A 20,655-nucleotide genomic window follows, 5' to 3' on the forward strand; every position below is an offset into this window, starting at 1 on the left:
ACAGTGCCTGATGAAATTGTGGTTCTTACATGAAGTGGAGTTATACTGTTTAAAGGATACAAGAAAATGTGAAGTCCAATTAAAACATTTTTTTCTCAGTATGTATTAAAATATAGATAATTCTTCTGAGGGCCCAATATGATACTTCTTCAGCTGGTAAGAAGATAAGTAGCAAAACTAAATATATTTGAAATCAATAAAATTCTTTTTGTTTGTTTGTTTGTTTGTTATTACAAAGAATTTTAAAACCCCACTAAATGCCTACCTATGCCCTCAAGTGGGAGAGACCTACTTCCAAGGCACTCCTCAGTGAAAATTTAAGCATTCTGATGAAGTGGAAAACCCCCAACCAGGAAGATTTCAGGAGGGAAGAGGGTACCCTAAGAATAACCAACAACCTGTTGCTATGACCACTTTAACAGAAGATCTGAAGCTGGTACAATTTGTTTTAAAAGGTTTGGTTTCAAAAATTTCCTGACACTCTCTAATTGCATCTCCTGGGTGTAATCCCCAAAGATCTCTGTATTTTGATCTCAAGTGATTTTTTTCTGTTCAACATTCACAGATCCTTTGTTGTATACTTCACTAAGTGATGCCCAATTTGGGTTAACGCTTGAGGGATTTTGGTTTGCTTTTTCCCCATTCCTTTGCCCTTAATAATGAAAAATTAGCAAAGAATATTTGAATTCACCCTTTTTTAAAATAACATAATAATGCAGTCTTGAAGGGCTCTTAGCAAAGAACTATGTTCCTTTATTTTATTTCACAGTATCACTGTAGTTTTCTTCCCATGGAGGCTCTGAAGGAATAGGAATGCATGGATCCACCCAAAGCTGAGGCTAAGCAAGGACTGCTGTGGAAAGTTTCCTGCATCCAAAAGTCAAGGTATCTTCCAGGGCTTGGGAGAGCAGGTCTCCCCAAGCTGCTGGATTTAAAGCTTGTTTTTTCTCAACTTGCCTTCAGCAGCAACTGCTGATGCAGCAGCTGAAACAACGAGCTGCAAACACAGTAGGTACATACTAGAACAGTGAAGGATGTAAAGCACTCAACATTTGTAGGGATTGGTTGTTGTTTTCTTTTTAAAGAAATTCTTTTTTAGTTGATTGTGATATTAGATGTAATGCATTGTCTGGGTTCACATTTTCAAATGTCTCTCATGATTTGCTCTCATAGGAAGAGTAAACTGCTGATATTAAGCAAAACCCTCAGTTACCTGCAGGGTGAGAGAAGATAAAAGGGTGAAGTCCTGGTAGAAAGTGAATTTTCATCCTAAATGATGAAGCCAAATGAGGTCAGGCTGGTACCACCTGATAGAAGGTGCATTCATGATTTTTCCCCCACCATCTCACAGTCACTGATACAAAGCAACAATATATGAGATAGATATAAATATCAGATCCCAATCATCTGTACATGATGCTATTTTATGCTCTTCCACGTGAGAAAAATTGTTAAAAATAAAAATACAGCCTTCTTATTCTCCTTTAAATGTTCTGTTCAGTTCTTCATGCTGAGAGAATCACAGACCTGTCTATAAATATCTAACCCAGATCTACAATTGCTTGTTAAAAAGAGAGTGTTTGGTAGAAGATTGAATGAAATACAAAATGTCTTTTATTATATTTTTATTACAGGCCAGATGTGGCCTCTCAATTTACCCTCTATCATTTGGAGATGTACATTCACCAAGAACATTGCATGTGTGCATATAAATATTTTCATGTTGTCATGGTATAATAAAGGGTAATTGATTAGAAAAATCCCTATGGGATTTTCCACTGAAGAGAACATTTTTTGTTTTAGCACTATTGTCTTCAAAATAAACATGTATGAATGCATCTATTTTGATTGATCCAGCAGTAAGCAGCAGTAAACAGGCAAGGCTTTGGCTTTTGGTTAATGAATAGCATTGGCAAATTGAGTGAAACTCGGGCAGCCAATGGGCCCAGGAGTTGTTTCTTGGATGCTGCACCTCAACAGTCAAACTGCTCCCTTTAAACTCAAGCCTGCTCTGGTGCAGGGAAAAAGGTGACCTCCCTGACATAGAAGAGGAAATGGAAATCCAGTCAGATTGCCACAGGTTTCTAAAATTACTCTATATTTCCACACAAACTATTTACTTTCTATAGTTATTTCTATGTGTTCAGCCTATCTATTTGCAAAGCACAACATTCAGAGTCCTGGGCTGAGGACCTGAATTTCTGTGCTATTTGACTTTGGCATTTAATCACCTGTCCAGGCTATTTGGAGACTTATTTCTCTTTTAATACCTGTGGGACCTTAGCTACATGTAATCAATACATGCTGAAAGGCCCTAACTGAGAATTTCTGGATGCAGGACAAGGTAAGACTGAAGAAAACTTAGACATATCTGCTGAGGCATTTTTCAGGCAAGTTGGTTTTTAACTCTGCCATTAATCAACAGCAAGCTTCCATACCGTGGTATTAAAATAATAGCCCCTAAACTTCTCAGACCTGCCCCATTACTCAGCTATTGCATATTTGTAATTTTTTCACTGCCAACATTTGATCCATGCTCTGGTGCCTCCCTCGAAGCTGGAGGAAAGCAGGTGTTTACTTATAGAAATGAAAATACCTAAAATTGCTCTCTCTGTAGACAGCGTGCAAACGATGATCGCCCTAGCCAGGATGCTGCTGGTTGGTGCTTTATTTCTGCCACAGTTGGTTAGTGTGTGGAAGATGCCTTTTCTCACATATCAAGTACTATACTAAAGATACATGTAATGTGACAGTTTCTATAGTAACTACTTATTCTTTATGGAATTGCAGATTAAACCTGTACACCTTTTTATTGTTCTTTTATTCTATTATCTAGACTACTCAGTTACCACAGATATATTTTTTTTATTCTATTCCCTTGCCAACATAACTATATCAGGGGTTTATGCACTTGCAAGTAAAGAGTATATATGAAAAGCAAAACACTTAAAATTGACCACTATCTCATCTTATAAATGCACTGAGATGTTTGTGCATGCATATTGAAAGCTAAAATTTCAAAATGGGACTGTAAAAATATTTTTATTAAAGCAGGTAAAAATTATTATTTGAATATTACTGTTTTGTGAGAGAAGATTGCAAGTTATATATATGACATTTCTTTTCTTACAGATTCTACTAGAACAAATTTGCCAGTCTAGATGTACTGGCAAACTCTTTCAATGTGAACAACATCTAAGATTCCTCATGACAGGAAAATTTTCTCTACATGATTCTATACTGATTTTTACATGAAATAATTTCATTATTATAACTCATCAATGCTATGGCTCTGCTGATAATATCAGTACTGGAAGTGATATCATTTACAGGAATCAGATGCTTTCTGTTTTGTATTATGTTAGACTTATTGTGGGAAAAAATGCCTGCATCCCGTCTGTGTGTGTGTCTCTTCCTATCTCCAGCAGAAGTGTATCAGTAACAAATCAAGCTTATGAAATTAGCAGTGTAGGGAGAAATCAGCTAGTTGATCAGGGCTGCAGATTCAACAATGCAACTAGTAATGTAGCCAAAAGGAAAAAGACACTGGGAAAAATGTAAAATAGAAATTGGGTAAATCCATTAATGAGATAAAAAGAAAATTATACTCGTCGTTAATTAAAAAACAAAACTGTAGTAAATTGCACATACACAAATGCAAAAGGCGGAAAGGGAAAATCAGAAAAAATTATATGCCCAGTACTGAGAGCAACTGAGTGATGGTAGAAGAGGAAAGCAAACAGTAGATAAATTCCATGTAACTAAAGAAACTGTTTTTTCTCCCTTTACCCTTGCCCGTATCATTCCAGCATGTATGTGACTGGTTTCACACGCATTGTGAAAGCAGTGCTAGAAGTCGCGCTGCTGCCAGAGCCGGGCGCTGGCGCGCTGCAGCGAGCGCGGCCCCGCGGAGCGGCCTGGGGTGCGGATGCAGTTGTGCAGAGGCAGAGCCCGCGGCACGTCTGGAGCCGCGCGTTATGTAACGTGGGAGTGCAGCGGGGCGTACGAGCCGCCAAAGAGCCACAGACCCCTCGCCAACACCCAGCCCCTTGTGCGGCGCGGCGGGGCGGGGCGGGGGCTGCGGGGCTGCGGGGCTGCGGGCCCGGCCGCCCCCCGGGCGGGAGCCGGAGCCGGAGCCGGAGCCGGAGCGGAGCCGCCCGCCGGCCGCGCCGCCGCCCCGCCCGCGGTACCCCCGCCGCTGCCGTGGAAACGGGCTGGCGGCTCCGGCTCCTCCTCCAGCGCCAGCCCCGCGCTCCCCCTGCCCGGCTCCCCGGCGAGAGCGCGGAGCACCTCCCTGTCTCCCGCGGGGGGCCGCCGGACAAGTGCTCCCACTGCCGCCTTTAGAACAGCCCGGGTTTTTACGGTTGTGTTTTCTAGGTAGAAGATGGGAAAGGGCAGGTTCCTGCTCCTGCCGGGGCTGCGGGGCTAGTCCCTGCAGCCGTGGTGTGTCTGCTCGGCAAATCACAGATGCTGATGTGAAAAAGGGCCAAAGCAGAGGAGAGGCGTCAGTGGATGCGAGCGTTTGTACTGATGGATTGAGGAGGTGGAGGCTGCCTGCCTGGTGCTGGAGAGGTGAGTGCAATATTCCGCATTTCCTTCTCTCTTGAATCAGTTCAGTGATGAACATTTTCAAAATGAAAAGGCACATCTAAAGCAAGAAGGAAAAGATGTCATTTTGAAACAATAAGCTATGCTTCTGCTGGATAAAAAAATATGAGTGTCACTGTGAGGTAGGAACATTTCACTGTGTGTAGACAAAAAATAGTAAGGGGAGGCAGGCTGCTGATACAGTGAAAATGACCTTCTCAAGGGATACCGGCCTTCTATTAGCTGCTGCTTCAGCTTGGGCCCTTTTTCTAAAAATTAAGTGGTCTCCCTATCCTAGCCTGAATTGTAACCCATTAATAGCCAATACCTGAGCCTTAATAAGATCTGTTGCGTTCCCTTAATGATTCAGAAAGATAATCCATTAGATTCTGCATGCTGGGAGAAGAACCTCCACGCTATGTAGCACCTCCTCCCAGGGAAATGCAGCCTGGATAACATTCTATCAGAAAAGGCTCCTGCTGCCAAATTTCTGTAATAAATCCTCCTGGTAACAGTCTCATCTGCTCATTGGAAGGATGTGTGGCTCTGCAGAGCCTGGATGCGTTTCCTCTCCATGTGTGCCCATGCATGTGAAGGAATGAGGAGGGTTTATATTAACCTGCACCTGTGGACGGCTCCTGTCTGCAGTTGTGAACCACAAGTTTTTTGGTATCTTTGCATTTGCATTTTTGGTGAGTGCTTCATACCAAAACCCCCAAGCCTTCAATGTTAGCTGAGAGAGCTGCAGACAATTAGATGTCAGTTTAATTTCTGCTCATAGAACTGATCTGCTCTGCTTTTGGCTTTTTCACTGTAGAAGCTGTTTAATGTGTGTTCTTGCAGTATTTATTCTGCAAGATCCTGACCTATCTCAACGTTTTCCTGGGAAGATTTGAGAAAAAATCACTAGTTTTCCCCCAGCATTTCTTTATATTTGTTTGCATCCCTTTTCTGATAGCCTCACACCCATAAATTGGTTTTTATTTGGGCTCAGTATTTCGCGCCATTGTGGGTCACACCCTTCGGGTGGCCATCAACATTTCATCTATAAAGGTTACAACAGCAGGTCAGGTGCTGTGAATACCTACTTGTGGATCACAAAGGGCAAAAAACGAGTGTATATTTTGGACATAGGGGAAATTTTTTTCCTAAAGTCTTAGGGGAGATTTTATGGATATAGACGTTCAAAGTCTGAGCTGATGCCTTAGGTGCTGTTATAGGCAGAAATCCTCACTTTTCTTCAACAGGCACAGATTTGACAGCTGAACAGACACAGCTCTGCAGAACAGAGAGTGTTTTGCCATTAACTTGGCTGTCTCCATCACATAATTGTTTGGAAGCTATCATGCAAAAAGCACAGATCCCTGCCCTTGGATAAAGGACATTATCAGAGGAGAGGCCTATGTGTATAGAAGGATGAAGATCCAGTCTTCAAGAAGCCAGTGACAGGTGTAATCAAAATAAAACCTCTTAGTTCTAAGGCACATTTAGGAGAAAAACTCATGCTGTCTTTCATTACCAAAGCACTGTTTGCATTTTCAGAGAAGAATCCACTTCTGTGGACATATGTATGCTTATAAAGAAAAAAAAGCTGATTAACTCTGTGTAAGCCATGGAAATTTCCCTCTGACAATGGACCTTACAGAGAGGAATAAACTCTGCATGCACATAAAGAATGCTACAGCTCTGGCTGAGATTATGTGCTTGTCACTTCACAGGCTACTGCTGAGCAGAGTTGAACAAGTCTTCTGGAGGTACTACCTTGAATTTTGTAAGCTTCCAGTACAGTTTCATGTTTCAGTTGCAGGCCTTGGTTTTGAATTTAGTGGTGGTAATCTAAAAATAACCAACCAGGTAGCTCTGAAGGACTGAAGTAAAAGTGTTCTGGTTATCTCACTTCAGATTATGCCCTGATGGAACAAGGTGTGTTAAATTTTAAGAAGCGTAGATAGAAACAGAAATTTGTCCCTTCTTAAAGAATTTACCTGCTAAGCAGTGGGGAAGGGGATAAGGATAACAGAAAATTATGTAGGTAATAAAAGCTCAAATCCTTAAATGGTGAAGTCAGCTCTTCCTCTCCAACTTAAGCAGATAAGGATTTTGACTGCAGATAGAGCCTTGGTTGATACACAGGGGTGAGGCAATATAAGGGAACAATGTATTTTTCTCTCTTCCCCTCCGTGAATTAAAGAAAAATACATTCAATTCCTTTGGGTTAAATCACAGCAATCCCACTTATTTCAGAAGAGACTCTTCAGATTTTGTAACTGAAAATGAGAGTTGAATCTGACTATTTCTGCTGAAGTTTTGGTCCTGCTCTCACAGGAGTCATTGGAAGTTTTGTCAATTATTTCAGTGGGAGACAGCCCAGCACATACGGTTTCACTGATCAGGGTCTCCCTTGCCTTTAGGAACAACAATGTTGAACAGTTCTGTAGTTGGTTTCAGTGAGGTAATTCACTTTGAATGAGTCTCAATGACAAATTCAGTAACTCTCTACTTACATCACAAGCTGTAATTCATATATTATCAGTTATTTGAATCATGCCTTTTTTACTGAGAAAATGGAACTGTTATTCCCATGTTAAGGTTGACAGTACCCACTCTCAGCAGTAAGAGTTTCTACACATGCAATCAACTATTTTCTTTTCTCTAAGAGAAAACTTATTCAAAGGCCCTTAAAAATCCAAATTTTGGCCTACACGCATAAAATCATATTTATACTTAGAAGAATTTTTTTATTTTTAATTAAATAGAAGGCTAAATTTTGTTCTTTGTGATCCCCCAAGTATCCAGAATAAATCCACATCAATTACTAGTTACGACAGATTCTCTTCACTTACTTGAGAGGATAATGAGACTTATATTTTGTATGTTATATTCAAAGTTCACATTTCTATTAAACTTTCCAGAATTCAAGACTGGTGATTAGGAAGTCCAAATTTCAACTATTGTATTGATGAAAGAATAATCCCAAATGGGAACAACTATACTGTTCCAAAGCAACCAAAATCAAGTCTCTTTGCAAAGCTCCCCGGATATTTAAGGTATGTGGAATAGACAAGATGACAGAGAAGGGCTAAATTCAGTTTGATTTATTCTGTTATTGAATCAGGAGTTGACACATATCAGCAATTTAAGTTGTTTTAGCTTTCAAGTGGAATCAAGGACAGAATTTAACCCTTGACATGAAGGCTACAGAGAAAATACTCTTCTCTGAGCTACTGCCTTTTCTTAACACTGAAGGGCACTGGTGGAGTTGGATAGAAGGAACAGATTGGTGATGGAGCCATCTCTTCCATCCTACCCAGACTTCAAACATTGGTTGCTATTAAATACATTTAAATTCACAACTTACAAAAGACAAGGCAAAAATTCAGAAGACAACAGCTTTATATGTTTTTAGGTTTTTTTTTAATTCTTCAGAGCATTTTCTGTGGTTCAGCAGAAGCTTGACTCTCCTCAGAATCCCAATTTATTATTTAGTATTGGGCACCCAGTGAATCATTAGGAAACACAGTTTTACCCCACAAATCCTATTTGCCTTTTGTTTTCTCTTTAAGCCCCTTATACCAGAGAGTTGTTTCTTCTCTGGACTTCTAAGCCATCACATCAAAAATATAAATGTAATAATACTTCCACACGATTCTAAATTGCAGAAATAACCTGTTGGATTACCAGTCAACATCTTGGCCAATAGAAAAACTTAAAGAGGCAAATCCAAAAACTCTAAGTATTTGTTTTGCTTACATACAAGACTAATGACCAGAAAGTAAATAATAATTTCACAGGGACTACAGCTGGTTAATCAGTTCTTTTTCCAGTGGATTATTAAATTGCCAGGACTTGGCAGTTAGAAGGAATTATTCTCATCATTTTCAGATGTCCATAACATTGATGTGTACATATGGAGCAGTTGTTAAGGCTTCCCTTTTAGCTAGTGGAAGAAAAAGAGATTTCTCCATTGGAGTTACTGAGACCAGTTTCTGACTACCATGTTAGTGTGAGATTGAGCTGACCTCTGGAAAAGACAGCTCCTCTCCACTGCCTCTGAGGGAAGCACTGAGTGAGTAGCTCTGAGGTAGCCACCTACATGCAGATGCTAAATCTGCACAGATGAATCCCACTCTTACTGTCTATAATGTAATGTTTAACCAAGCTTTACTAGTTAATTATGAAGATATTTTCATGGGTTCACCATAAATATTTGTAAGTCATAATGCAGTTGCCATTCCCTACCTACCAGCCCTGTTTCCTTGATAGCGACTGGGTTGCTTCCTCCTCAGAATATCTCAGCAATGGGATTGGTCATGGCTCTGGAAAGGCTTCACTGGAACAGCACCAGTAATCCAAAGAGTTTATCAATTTTTCCTGGTGATCCAGGCAGCATTCTAGCATACACTCCCAGTGCATTTCTACTGGTTTTCTGTGCCTGATTTCTGTATTTTCAACCTTGCCCAGACAATGTGGAATAAGCACCTTTATCTCCATAAACCACATGAATGCAAATACAGTTAGACAGCATAGCAAGTGTTGATGTACAAATAGAGTTGACACAGTTGTGTTGTGGAAGGAAACAACACAGTGGAGCTGAATTGATTACAATTCAGTGTCATGGCACAATAACAAAAGCCAAGCTGGGTGTTTAGCTCTGAGAGGGCTTGCTGTTCAGAGGGGGCATGCACCTGGTTATTATATTCCTTCCTTTAAAAGAGAAGCGTGTGTATGATTCAAAGAGATACCTACCAGCTAAGGGAACATCTTTCTGAAGATAATACAATTTGAGATGTTAGATTGGGCTTTTCAAGTAAAGAGTTTTGTCTTTGAATATCACCAGCTCAAGTCATACAATCCAAATATTGGAATGTGTTAACAAAATATGATTTCTTTTGGATATATAATATCTATTTATACATATATATGCATTAGAATATTTTCTTTAGTTTGGATGTCTTATGAGGAAAGAAAGACCAGGATATTGGCTGTTGCCCCTCTTTAGTGTTTATGTTACAGGAGAATTCAAACCAGTACTACAGGAAATATTTTTTATGTTATTTAAAGCACTCAATTCAGTAAATTAATGTATATAATGCTAATCAAATCCATTGCAAACTAAAATTTTCCAGAATTAACACTGTTGCACTGGAGCATCTCTCTGTACTGCCAGCAAGTTGATTGTTGCAACAGGGCCTTGGCAGGAAGATTTTCTCTCAAGATGCCTTTCTGGGCCTGACCTTTTAAATTTGGCAGAGTTCAGGGTACCACAGCAGAAGCCACTTGTGATTGGAAGATATTCATATATTCTTACTGCTGCTAAGAATCTACTGAGCTTCCATGTTGCATTGCTCAGTAATGGTAGAACCTCACCCTAATCAGTCATTTCAGAGATGTGTTTTTAATCTCCTTTTCAATCCATCTATGTCCATGAACAGATAAACTCACCTTAATTTGTAATTCAGTGATATTTATGTAGGTACTTAAAATTCTAAGACTAGCCTACTTCAAATTTGAACAATTGTTCTATTATCATATTGTTTCTGTTCCCTGACTAGATGTGCAATAAGTCCTCTGATTATGTTTCATGCTGTGAATGTTCCCAAAACCAAATCTGAACTTTGCCTCATAGCTGTGATTACACAGGTGTGTCAAGTTTGCTTTTTGCATGTATGCTTACAAAAAGCAATGGAAGACTTTATATATTTTTTAAGTTATAGGAACAAATTTTTGGCTATTAGGTTCAAGGGATCAACAGTTGTTTTAAATGTGGCAAGACTTGCGGCTGGTGCGCAGTTCAGTATTATATCAGCACAATATTATTTGCTCTCACAGGTCAAGTAAATATACAATGGTTTAAAAAAATTAAAGTATCAGGTAACACCAGGGAGAGGTAGGAACCAGTGACTTTTCATAATGCAGACTACAATTCTCCCTTTTTCCAGAGGCCTGATTGTACCCTGCAGTCCTGAACAGTGCAAATTCTCTATAACAGAAGTTAAAACATCAATAAAGTAATAACAGTAATAACCTACCATATAGACAAAGAACTGAATTATTGGATCTCTTACAGTCCCGTTCTCTGTCAGCGCACGCGGGTTATAAACCAAAATTAAATGTTTACAGAGGATATTACCCTGGTCTGTGACAAGAAAAACCTCTCTCTTTGCTGTATCCATGGCATAGCAATTCTGCTCTTTTCACACTTCTGCAGTCAAGGAAACCAAGAACAGCCACTGATATTGTGGCCTCTTGGGATCATACCTGGAAACTGTTCTAATTCACACTGTGATTTTAGGCAGCCCCTACCTGGCTCTACAATAAAGGTTGGATCACAAAAATTCCTTTCTCCCTCAGATTAAGACTAGAAGTGTTGGAGTTTCTCTGTATTTTTATTACTTTATGCTGCTTTTCTAGTTGTTTCTTCTGATACTGGAAAGCAGTGATCCCCAAGTAGAAAACACTGGAATATTCTAATTCAGAAATTATTTAGGCAGAACTGATCTGTAAGAAATGGGTGATGCCCATTATAATAAAAGTGTGCTTCGAAGGGGAGGTTGGGCACACAGGCATATGGAACTCTGGGAGTACCCTTAAATATGGTTGACTTGATTATCAAGTAATAGGAGAACTTCTCACTGAGCAGCACAATTACAGCCTTTAGGTATTTTCATTCAGTATCTTATTTGTGGTGTTGATACCTCCAATGACAGGAATCTGTAACTCATCAAAGCTTATCTATACAACTGTAGCTTTGGATATTGGATACATTATGTTTTCATGATTAACCTGTCAAGAATTATTCATAGACCTCATTGAAAGTTTACATAAACAAGTCAATTCAAGAAAATAGTGAAATGTTTGTTTTAAAGGAGACCAGATGGAATGCTGTCAATCCATGAAGCACTGTTCTTACTCAGTTGTGAGATATGAAGTGCAAATGGAATTTCTTAGACATGGTCCTTATGATCTGTCTTTATCTATGTTGCAAAGATTTATGGTTGATGGTGGTATGTTAACAGTACATCAGTCTCATTGTTTACTTGGTGGCTGCATCTTATTGTCAGAATCATCAATTATAGATTCCACAATTTCTAAGACGGAATTCAAAAAGATATTTTTTTCAGTTATCTAGTTACAAAATACATAGAAAATACTGCCTTTCACTACAGTTTCTTAAGCTTCTATTGGAATTGGTCAGAGGCAAGTGGGGATCAACAGAATACAAGCAACAGAAGATTAAAAGATTTCAGAAAATAACACAGGTGTGCAAGAGGTCAAGGACTTGGCTGTTTGTGGCAGATGGTGGAGACAGGAATGTGACACACACACACACCAAGTTCATGCAGCAACAGCTGGATTTTATTGAGGTGCCTCCTTTTTTAGGGGCTTCAAATTTCCCACACTTAGAGATGTGATTGGGTGATGTCTTAACTCCACCCTGCTCACTGGTACCAATGCGTTCCTGGTTCAAAGGGGTTGGCTGTGGTCCCCTGCTTGGGTTTGAAACCAACCTACCCCTAACACACTTGGGGACTTGTTTACTTCTTACTCTGGAACAAGCTAGGCTGGTCGAGGTGGTGTCTGTCATGGCTAAATTATCTTGTGCAGCTATAGACCAGCTACAGCTGTCACAGCTCTTCCTTTTAACTTTTGCAAAAACCTTTAGAAATGTCACCCTTACCAATGAGCTCCCTCCTGCAATCAACATAAAAAATGGGAAGGGACAGTTAAAATTATTTTTGTGCAGAGCATTAGTTAGCAGTAGACATGACAATCTAAAATACAAACCAAAATTGTACTTCATTCTTATGAACTGGATAAAAAAGAGTTCTCAGAATAGCCAAGAAAACACAACCAGTTTTATGATGACAATGCACGGACTTGTTCAGTGCCACTCCTGTGACTCTCACAGAGCAAAACTACTTACAGCTTTTAGTGGAAGTTTCCCTATTGCACTGAGCCTTCAATCAGCAAAGAGGTGACACAAACTGGGGTTTATTCCTCCTGAGATATTTGGCACAAAATATTCTTTGGGATGAGGAGGCTGCCAGTAGGTGTGTGTCAGTGGCATTGCATCCTAATGGGATTGCTGCCAGCTGGAAGAGATTGGTTCCAAACTGGAATTGCTGTGAGGTGGGTTTGGGATGAAAGCTAAGCCAGTTGTGAGTTCTGTAGCTATTGCCTGCCTTTGTGTCTTTGGCTAAGGTGGGGAGACACCTTATCAGGTATTTTCCTGGAGCTAGCTGAGAAGTAAGAAATTTTATGTGCCTTTTTTTTCCTGGAATGCCTGTAGCTTTTTGGGTAGATCATGAGTTTTTCTCTTACTAAGATGCATCCTGAGGGGGAATTTTTCAGCCTTGCTACAACAAAGATGCAAAAGTTGTTTGAAAGTCAGAGCTGGCTTTAAAAGTCAGTAGCCCTTTTCATCTTATCATAGTTAAAATCCTGACTCCAAAATCTCAATTTAAAAGTCTTGAGGTATGCTGCAAATGAACCAAAACATAACAAAACTGTGCTTTTAGGCACAATTATCCTGGTGGTTGTCCATCAAGGAACAGTGTGATACCTAACCAGTGGTAGCTGAGATCAGAAAATGCAGACCCCACACCTCACCCCTGTCAGCCAAGTGAGTGCCCTCAGAGATGTCCTCGTAGTCCTTTAATGAAGTTTTCAAGATTAATTGTTGTTCTGCTGTGCATGGTGGATATTTCCCTCCCACCCTCTCCCCTTGGTAAATCTGCTTTGTGAGTTTAAGGTGGATTTGGAATCCCTACAGCTGCATTAGCTTTAGCACTGTTTTGACCCAATATGGATTGCTGAGAAATTTGTGTCCAGCCCCTCCGCAGAAGGCTGGATGTGCTGTGGGTAACGTCTACCATATGTGTTATTTTGTGTCCCAGATCTGTGCCTGTTTCATAGTGCTGTTTTTACAATGGTATCAACAGTAGATTTTTAGTGAGCAAAAAGAAATAAAATGGTGAGTCATCAGCTTTTTTCCTGCATATCTCATCTGTGTGAAATGCAGAATGCTAACTAGAATAGTTAGGAATCAGTGATAAAATTCCAGCTTTATGTGCCATCTTAATAGTAGGCTAGAGTGTTACCAGAAGTATTTTTTTCTGGTAATATGAGAAATGAATAACTAAGAATCCACTGCTGAATAATGAATAAACGAAAAGCTCGATTAGCACCTTTCAGCTTTCAGATAATTTTAGCGCTGCAGCTCTTGAGTCAAGAAGAGATGTCACTGAGAGTAAAAGGAAGAGAAAAGCAACTACCTGAGATGCTGCTGTTGAAGCTGTGCTGTGGGGGTGGTGTTGTACATTTGGCTGGTCAGTGAGGCTCCCCCTTAAGCTGATAGGACAGCCTCACACAGACAAAAACTGCAAAATTTGGGGGTTTTACTATTAACAGTAGCAGTCTCATAAATCAACCCATCAGTTCTCAAAATATGATTCAAGAGCCTGCTTCAAAGAAAAGGAATAAAACTACCAGGGTCCCAAAATGGTGAGCTGACCTCTATGTATGTTAAAGAGGAGGAGACAGTTCCAGTTAGGGTGTGATACAAAAGGGAAACTTTTCTGATCTCAGCAAAGGAAAGGAGAGAGACAGATTATTTAGAGACAGAATTGAAGGGCTAAAGGATAAGCAAAGATATAGACATATTGGCTGCATGACTAGGAAGTTTGCAGGATTATAGAGAATAAAAAAATTGTGGGGAAATATCTGAATGATGAGAATGCCCTTACATGTAACACATCTTGAACAAGAGCAGTGATTACAATGCTCCCCCTCTCTCTCCACACACACACACATACACATACACACACATATACACAGAAAAGTACTGGTAATGTTAATAGAACACCAAAAACTCATCAGTATGTGCAGCAAAATTTGAAGCTACACCTACAAATATTACCAGTAGTAGTGCAGTTACCAATGAAAAATAAAACATCAAGAAAAATGACTGGATTTTGGTTTATCCGTAATAACAAAAATAAATCCATCTATCATTCATAGGTTTCAGGTTTGGGGAAAAGTAACAATTTACAAGCTTGCTTGAGGCTGAAAAATAAGAACTTTGCCCAGCTAAATCTAAATCATGGTACTCCTATGTTAAAGTTAATATCCAGACTAAAAATCTACACAAGCTTCCTCAAAAGATGGACTTATATTTAGCAGCTTATTTTGTTATCTGTCCATTTAAAAAGTAATTAATATTAACCAATATACAATACCTAATTTTTATATTTGTTTTATAGACAAAAATCTATTCTTGGAATGATATGAAAGCCATCCACAATTTTGACAGAATCAGTATAACCCTATGAATATGTGAAGCCATACAACCAAGTCTTGTCATAGCATGACTCAAAATGAATGTGGTCAAATCTGCCCTCTGCTCTTCTAAGATTGATGAAACCTAGAAACAAACATAGTAAATACCAGCAGATGCCAGGTTGGGAACATGTGCACAGAGCAAGAAATTAATGTTGAAACACAGTGGTACTGATCATGCTTCAGCATTTCCTAGAAATACAGTCATGCTGAGATCATATAAAAGCAGGGAGCTGAAAGTTAAACTATTTTTGTATCTATTCTTCCAGAAGTTCTCAGCGTAGATATTCCAATATATGAAAAGTATGAATCATGCATTTTCATCAGTAAATTGGTCTACATTGTGGCACTTTGGTTTCCTGCTTGAAGTGTTGTTAAATACTTTGTGTTCATTTTCATCCTGTTCAAAACCAGATACAGGCTCATTTCAGAGCCTACTGAAGTCAACAAACCCACTACTTTTTATGGTAAGTGGATCACAGCCACAGCATTTTACAGGATTTGCAATGTTTTTACTCTTATTTTCTCTTAATAAATACCATCACTGTTTCTTATGAAGAAGAACTATGAATACCCTCACCCTAAAGTGTCACTTATCATAGGGTGCCATTTCACCACAATTGCTTAAGTTCCTCTAGCTCATTTTACATTCTCATTTAGTGTCACATAGAAAGATTTTTCATCTCAGTAGAAAAACCAAGGTCAAATAAGAAGGAAAACCTAACATTATCTAAGGAACTTAAACTCTTCAGAGCACAAGTGGTGAAAAACACACTAAGACTATTGCTAGAGATGTTTGCACTGCTGCTTTAGCTTTACTTTTTGGATAAATCAAGCCTTCAATCTCTTTAAATCTGCAACATGTCTCTCCATCCATGACCAACTTGCTTATTAAAAGACTTTTAAAAAAGCCTGATGAAAGGAATTTAATCACACCAGTGTCCTCTAATATTCATTGTATGTTCAACATAAGCTTCTTATAATCGATCATGAGCTAGGAGCCAGCAGGGAGAGCCTGGGATCCCGCTGCCTGTGGTGGTGGGTGTGCAACTGCAGCAGCTGCAGCTGGGGTGTGAGGAGGGTGTGATCACCCCTCCAGAGGGAGGGAATTGAAAGGAGAGACTGAAGAGAAATCCTAGTAGCTGCTAAACCTCAAAAGGATGCTAGATTCTTTCTGGCAGTAGCAATTAGTGGGCGGTGGGGTTTTGTGTTGGTGTTTTGTTTTGGTTTTGTTCAGGGGGAGGTGTCAGTGGAGGAAAAATGGGAGCTCAAGAAGTTGATGCATCAGATACCAAGGTTTTTTTGCTTTACTGTGACTGAAAAAGAATTCTGATTCTATAGGTCTCTACAGAACTTTATCTAGATGGCAAAATGATGGCTTGGCTTGGCTTTTGAAACCAGGAGCTTATTAGCCATTGTACAATGTTATACTTAAATCTTTCTGGTTGCAGAGTTATTTTATGTGCAGTAAAGTGCATCTGTGCTTTGGATTTCACACAAAGCAATTTCATATCAAAACCAGAACCTGGGTAGCTTCCTTCATATTTGTCTCATAAAAAAAATGGTTCTTTGAATTAGAGAGTAGCTCCAAGAGCAGCTCACTGTCTGAGCTGTACCTGCCGAAGCTCTTGCAGGCAGCAGGAGTGTACGACTGTCAAAGCTTCTGAATTTCAAAAGAGAAGCAGAATGAGACCAGGCGTAGGCTGCAGCTGTAATCTGTGCTTGGTAGCATCCAAGTCCTCTCCCATGAGTCACACTTCTGAGAACATCGTGGATTCTCTTCAGCCTCTTGGGATTTTTTTTTTTTTTTTTCCTTGGCCCTGGACTTCAGTCTAATACTTCTTCCACTTCTCATCTCCCTTCTGTGGATAAAATCATGTTTAATTTGAGTTGTTAAGAAGAAACCTGGAAAATCCACAGTTCTGATGTAGATACCTTCTGACATAGTTCATATTATTAATTTTATGTGTGGCCTAGGGCTGGGGAATACTCTCTACCCTACCTACCAAATTAATCCCTGATGATAGCCCTGCCCTTTATGCTAATATTGACACTCTCTTCCTTTCTTTCTCTTATTATATTAGAAACAGCATTTTAATTCATAATTCTGTCTTGTTGTGGGTTAATAGCCTCACAAAAATGCTGAAGCTTTCTTGTCCTTCCCTTATTGGCTTTATTCTTTCATTGTACTGCTTTCCTCTCTTCCATTTTGACCAGCTCTTTGATGGTTTTTCTACACCATGTTGCTCTTTTCTCTCATGCTTTCATTGAGCTGCTGCTTCTGAAATCCCTTACGATTCATGTGTATCTTCTAGAATCCTTTTTTGACTTTTTCTCATGTTGGTAGCTTACTGCTCCTGCATACTCATTCAACCTATGCCTGTTTTTCTGTTTTTTCATTCACCAAGGTTCTTTTGATTTGTTCTCTGTGAAACATTACTCATTCTCTGTTGCTTAGTTCCCGGCTTTAACTATCACATTGCCAGACCTCCCATGCTTTTACCAGCCTTTCCATGAATTCAGTTTTTATTACTTCTACTGAAATGGTTCCTGTATTTTGCTCTTCTCCTTCCAAAACCTTTTGCTCTGCCTTTCTCTTCAAGGCCTATTCTTATCTATTCTTTACAGTCTTGATCCACTCCCAACAATGTCCTTTCTCTAACAAAACCATTCTGATGGAAATCTGATGTTCTAGGCAATTTCTTCCACCATGAACATCCTGGATTTACTCTCTCCTTTTTCTTTTTCTCTCCTAGTGTAATTAAATTCCATATCTGCAGACCCATCTTTACAGATTCTGAGTCAATCCTTTCCCTCTGGTCTTCTTTGTTTTTTTTTTTTTGTTTTTTTTCCTGTGTGCAGATTTCTGCTGATCTTATGCCAGTATGATATAGTAAGATGTGCCCATCTGCTCTTCTCACCTCATCTTTCCTTCCTCTATTGCTATCTCTTCCTTCTCTTTTTCATGGATACAAGATTTCTTGCTTCCTGTGTTTATATATCATCCAGTTTACCCTAGAAATCTTACCTAGCTTCTGTGACTTTATTTTCTCATTCCTTGCCTTATTCTTTGCCTTTCCATCAGTTTCTTCCCTTAAAACCAGCAGAACATATTTCTGTCTCCAAGATGCTTTCTTATGCATCATCACAGATAAAACTCATCTGTTGTTTCCAGGATTATCATTTACTGGAGCATCTTCTCTGCCTCCTGCTTGGCCTTGAGGTTCAATCTTTGAATCTTCACTGGCTGCTTTTCTCTGTTGCATTAAACAAACCTCCTGGCTTCAGGACACTGTTATCTGTACCCAGATTCTCATGTTCTCACTACAGAGATTCCCATAGCTCATGCCTGTCACTGAAACAGCTAAAGCAAGCATGGTTTTGCTTTATTATACCACCTTTTATGCACAGGAAGAAAACCTTCCTTTTACAAGGCTATACTGTTCTCCTGTTACAAATCCCTCTTAAAATTTCTCTTGCTGTAACTACCAAAATGCCCTTACTTTTCATAAGGTATTGTGTGCAATAAGGTTGAATGAGTGATAGGAAATTTACCATTACATTCATGAACAAATCTAATGCTAACTAGTGGTTTTTGTTTTTTAAAAAAATATAATAAAATAATCTCCTTGGCCCTATAAGATTCACGAAACAGCAACCCCATGGGAGTGAGTCTTAGCTCTTGAATCACCTACATATGGGTTATGGTCCCACTAATGACAAAAGCCAAAGAACAACTCTAATGACGAAACCTCCACTGCTGTCATCACCCAAGGTGCTTACAAAACACTGAGTGGCTCCTGCACTTTGTTTGCTGCTTTACTGCACACTTTCAAACGAGTCTGATGTTAGTACGTCCCTAAAGCAGATGCTGTGTGTGTTGTTTCTTCTCACCCTTGTCTAGCAGCCAGGACTTCCTGCACACCCACTGTTAGACCCACTGTAATATTCTTGTTCTTCTAATGCTTTTTTATGCCAGTCTAAAGGTCACCTCTAAAGTGGCTGCTGTGGCAGACTCTGGGCTTAGTCAAACTGCTGTGAAGCATGGCAACTCCCTGTGCAGTCACTGACACTGCTCTGGATTTTTGGCCATGCAGCTCAGAACAGAAGTGTTGTAGAAACTGGTTCTATCCAAGAGTCAGTCTTCTCATGTCTGGTTGTGTTGGTGCTTCTCACTGTTTCACAGTAGTTGGTGGATGTTGCTAAAATCCACAAACTACTGTGAAACAGTGAAACCACGTCATAATTTGAATCACTACCAAGTATTTTAGATATTAATGCTTGACAGGATTTATGTTTCCAATTTCCTCTAATAAGTGGGATGCGCACAGTTAAAAGAAAAATAACCGATAGGTTCTTGTTGAATACTTGGTTTATAAGAAATACTATGTTTTCAGTATAAGTTCTTAGGTTTCCCAAAATCTTAGATGAAGCCTGCATGCTATATTTTGGCTGGGTGATATACTTAGCTAGTGGATATCCCTAACCAGCATAATTTCTATTGTGGTACTGCTAAAGTTTGTTGGATATTTTCCAAACAATAGACAAAGAGGTTTAAGCTAATGAATATAATATCTCACTGCAGTAAATCTGTTCTATCCCATGTCAGGCACAGTCAAATATATACTGGTAGGTCTATGCCTACCCAGTAAGTAGTTTGTTTTTGGGTTCATTATTTCCTTGTAAAACTTCCTTCTGCCACATACCACAGAATGGTTTCACAAGGTGGCTATTCTGTTAGTTGAGCTCAGAGTATTTCTATAAAATCACAGTGGGAGTCAACAGATGAGAACCTAATAGATCTACCAATTGTTCTTCCTGTAAGGTGCTGAAAGCAGCTGGGACTGGTGAAGGCAGTGCTGGTAACATTAAGGAGCTCATGATATGGCACCAGTTCTGATCAGTGCCCTTCTCATCCTCTGCCTTGGACTGAATTCTGAATTAAATTTTAAAAATCAGTTTCCTTTTACCTTCTTTGACAACTTTTATTGTAAGAATCCCATCCTTACACAGCAACTTCTGTTATTTCATATTGTTTACTGTGGCCGAGGTCCTGTGCTATGAATATGCATTTCCTGACTGACTTTGCTACTTCTCTTATTTTGGTATTTTTTGCACAGACATTAATAATTTCTTGGCTCTATCTTGGGAAGTTGGTAAAGAGGTTAGGCCCTATTTCTCAAATAGAGATCAAGATGGATCAAGTAAAAAAAGATTCAATATTTGCATATTTAGAGCACAGGTATCACTGAGGCTGATTATGCTTGAAAACTCAGTGCATTTCTTTATCACAAACAGTATCTCAAATTGGGCATCTAAGAAATCAACAAGCAGAAATCATCTTTGAAAAGATGTGCTTAAGGGAGCTAATTGACCTCACAAAGAACCTCCATGACAAAAAGGGACAGAATTTGGTAGTGTCCAGTCAAACACTCAGCTAATTAAATAATGACACTTCTTTCTTCACTCATCTGATTAACAGAATACACGTTTTAACTGTTGCAATAAATAAACCTCAAATACAACAGCTTCTCTGCTGTTTTCTTGTTGAAGAACTACATCTGGCCCAACCTTCATTTTGGATGGGATTATAGTGCCTTAATGTGTAATTAAAAGTTTTGTCATAACTTGAACATACTTCCTTGTCTTTCATGTTTCAATGATTGTATAAAGAGAATGTCAGTAATATCCACTGTGGCCACAGTTTTAAAATAACTTTCTTCTGCAATA

The 20,655-nt window shown here is 39.3% G+C and overlaps 2 protein-coding genes across 3 annotated transcripts in view; one reads left to right on the forward strand and one right to left on the reverse strand.

Moving 5' to 3' along the window:
• The window catches only part of RSPH14 (radial spoke head 14 homolog), a 77,936-nt gene that overhangs the window by 17,234 nt on the left and 40,047 nt on the right, over nucleotides 1-20,655 (reverse strand). The window lies entirely within an intron of this gene.
• GNAZ (G protein subunit alpha z) overlaps nucleotides 4,139-20,655 on the forward strand; it is a 50,276-nt gene continuing 33,759 nt past the window's right edge. The window contains exon 1 of the mRNA XM_056504421.1: nucleotides 4,139-4,572. The gene's annotated coding sequence lies outside the window, so the exon portion shown is untranslated. The remainder of the gene's footprint in view (nucleotides 4,573-20,655) is intronic.

The sequence above is a fragment of the Oenanthe melanoleuca genome, chromosome 15 (genome assembly GCF_029582105.1).
Source record: "Oenanthe melanoleuca isolate GR-GAL-2019-014 chromosome 15, OMel1.0, whole genome shotgun sequence".
Lineage (NCBI taxonomy): Eukaryota > Metazoa > Chordata > Aves > Passeriformes > Muscicapidae > Oenanthe > Oenanthe melanoleuca.